Source organism: Myotis yumanensis, unplaced genomic scaffold (genome assembly GCF_028538775.1).
Source record: "Myotis yumanensis isolate MYYU_CA2020_CCGP unplaced genomic scaffold, mMyoYum1.0.hap1 SCAF_5, whole genome shotgun sequence".
NCBI classification, from domain to species: domain Eukaryota; kingdom Metazoa; phylum Chordata; class Mammalia; order Chiroptera; family Vespertilionidae; genus Myotis; species Myotis yumanensis.
The window spans coordinates 71,382,621-71,385,655 of record NW_027223756.1 but is presented as its reverse complement, the minus strand read 5'-3'; the positions used below and the strand labels follow the sequence as shown (position 1 = coordinate 71,385,655).

Sequence of the window (3,035 nt, the reverse complement as noted above, 5' to 3'; positions counted from 1 at the left end):
CCCGACCTTCGGAGCGGCAGGCTTCCCCCGCTCCACGATTCCTCGCCGCAGATTCCACACCACGTTCGTCCAGACCCCCGAGGACGCTGACTCTGCTGAGGGCTTTGTCCACAGGCAGTCCGATCCCAAGCTGCCAGAGGAGAAACTGTCCCCAGTTTCTGATGCTCGGAGTGGCTCGGGAGGCGAAGTGAGAAACGGGGAATCTGTAACGAATCGTCCACAACGGAGATAAAAATGCTTTTGCTTTAAGCCTCAGACCTCAACGTCACTTCCGGCAACAATAGGAAACGTCAAACCTCGGGCTGTCGGCAGCCCTCGCTGCTGCAGCTGGAGGTGCGCTCCGTTTGGAGGAAGCCGGGGCTGTCTCTGGGGTTCTCGCCGCCCTCACACTCACCGGCGTGAACCGGGGACGTCTGAACCGGCTTCTCCAATGGCCTGGGCACCAGTTCCCGGCTGAGCTCTTTTCTGTTTGGCTAAAAGCCCCCGTCAAGAGGCCGAGTCGTCGCGGCGGCGGTGGGGATCGCAGGTCGCTCAGGTACCAGCGTCAGCCTAGATATTTCAAGGCTCTTGCTTCTTTTCCCCTCCACTCCCCCACTTTTCTCCTCGGAAATGAAGATAACTGGTGCTCGCTAGTTAGTAGAAACTTGCCAACCAGCAAGACTTTGGGACCAATGACAGTGCAAAGATTCTTGAGTGACAGCGGTGACGGCTTATTAAAGTGGGGAATAAGGCGGTGTCAGCAGGCGGGAATAGGTGTGTTCCTGGGGTTTTCTAGGCCATTAAGGTCAGCCTGGGACCCTACGTAGTGACCCAGCTTCATCCTGAAATAAAGCCGAGAAGAGGCGATGATTGTCCTCTTCTAACCCAAGTGTTGCTTTTCGAGCAAAGTAGGTTTTTTTTCCGTTGTGTGTGTGTTTTTGTTGTTGTTGTGGCTTTTTTTTCCTTCTTTTTTTTGATGCATAAGCACAGTTTTCGGTTCTTTACATACTTTGCAGTAATATGAATGCAAACACAGTTAAAGTCACGATAGATTGCCAGTTGCTTCAGTTATCAAACTTTGGTTATAAATTTGAAAGCTTCTTCGTTTGTCCTCTTTTGTTTGATTCTCTGTGACTGGGCTTTAGTTTCTTATATGGTGGATGCTCAATGACATATTATTAATTGGATGGAGTAGCATAAATGATTCCTAATCCTCAGCCATTGAAGGTTTTTGTTGTTTTATTTTTAGGTTCTGTTTATGTTTTGTTTAGGTTTAGTAATTTAGTAACTGAGCGTGCTTGTTTTAACCAGTGGAATTTAGATTTTAAAGGATCCCAGGTGTTTCTGTCTAAATCAGTATATCATGATGTTTATGTACTGCAAGATGGAGCTAATTTATGTTTTCCATTTCAATTTTTCTTCTCCCCCTTTTAATGTTTGGCGTTTGGTAACCTTATTTCTGAGGTAGAAACACCCCCAACCCCCCACCTAAGAAAATGGTTTGCAAAATTGAGCAGAATGAAGAAATACATTTTTTTTCTATTTTTTCAGGTTGAGTAGGAAACTTCCCATCTTTATCCAGTTAACTTGACAGTTTGTCGGAGTAGATCCTTCATTAGTTACCCCTTGCTGAGTAACAAATTGCCCCCGAATTTAGCTGCTTGAATTAACAAGGATTTATTATATCAAAGTTTCTGTGGGTCATGAAACGCTCAGCAGAGCACCTCTGACTCATGGTCTTTCATGCAGTTGTGGTCAAGCTGTACATGGGGGCTGAGATGTCACCTGAAGATTCCACTGAGGGGGAGAAGGATCGACTTCCCAGTGCACTCGCCTTGTATTGGCAGGCCTGGCTTTCCACCACAGGGGCTTCCCCACAGGGCTGCCTCGCAGCTTAGCAGCTGGCTTCAATCTAACAGCGTCCCAAAGGCTCTCTATATAGTCTTTTATAACCTGATCTCAGAAGTTTACCCCATCACTACTGCCATGGTGTTTGTTGGAAGTGAGTAAATAATCCAACCCAAAATCTATCTGGAGAGGATTACACAAGGGCTTAAGTCCCAGGATGCAAGGATCTTTGGGGGCCGTCTTAGAGGCTGCCTAACAGATACCCTGCCTGATAAATTTTAGGAGGTAAAAGATAGGAATAACTGAGTAGAAATGCAGTCAGACAAGGAGGAATGTCAGACTGTAAAGAAATAAACAAACTTATACAAGCCTTATCTCTCTTGGAAAAGTGTTTTGGTGTGTGTGTTTTTGTTTTTTTGTTGTTGTTTTTTTTTTTGTCTCCTTCTTCCCCCCTACTAATTATTTGAAGAGAGGCTCATTATTTTGCTTGGGAAACTGCCTGAGGGATGATGTGTGTCTGAGGAATGCTTGTGTTTTTTAAGGTCTCTGTGAGCAGAGCACATCACAGCTGGAGATTGTGTATTCCTTACTCATTGCCATTTTATATGGTTGAAATTGTATCAAAACAAACATGAGCAACGCTAGCTTTTAAGGAGGAAAGAAAAGGTAGAGGGAAGCCTTCTGGTGTAGAAAGCAGGCAGATCAGTGGCAGTCTTTATGGTGGTATGAGATCAAAAAGGGATGGGGGGAGAGGTATGTCCTAGAGTGGAACTGTATCTTGTATGTCTGTTTTTAAGCACTATTAGGTGGCAGGTACCACCTTTCCCAGCATTACCTGGATGTACCCTTACCAGCATAGCTTTTGTCAGGGAACCATATAAGTTGATCAGAAATTAAAGGTATAGACTTCAGGTTTTCTTGTGACACGATTTTGGCTGTGACCCACTGTAAAAAGGTCTATGCTTCTTCCAAGTTTGAAAGATGTTGTAAATCCTTATCTGTAAGTAAAGTTTTACTCAAGTTTATCTCTTATCCCTCAGGGGCTTAATACCAGCCTGATTGTGTCAATTCTCAGATTGTAAATTTGGCTTTTAAATTGGGGCTCCCTATCAGGTTAACATACTTCATTTATAGTAGTTTGGGGCCCTTAGATGGCTGCAAAATTTTAAACAGATGCTTACAAAAGTAACACAGTTGATGTACTTTCA

General features: G+C 44.4%; 1 protein-coding gene across 1 annotated transcript in view; it reads left to right on the top strand.

Annotated features, from left to right (window-relative positions):
- Window positions 1-290: 290 nt before the first annotated feature.
- The window catches only part of FBXO8 (F-box protein 8), a 47,759-nt gene continuing 45,014 nt past the window's right edge, over window positions 291-3,035 (top strand). The window contains exon 1 of the mRNA XM_070415476.1: window positions 291-535. The gene's annotated coding sequence lies outside the window, so the exon portion shown is untranslated. The remainder of the gene's footprint in view (window positions 536-3,035) is intronic.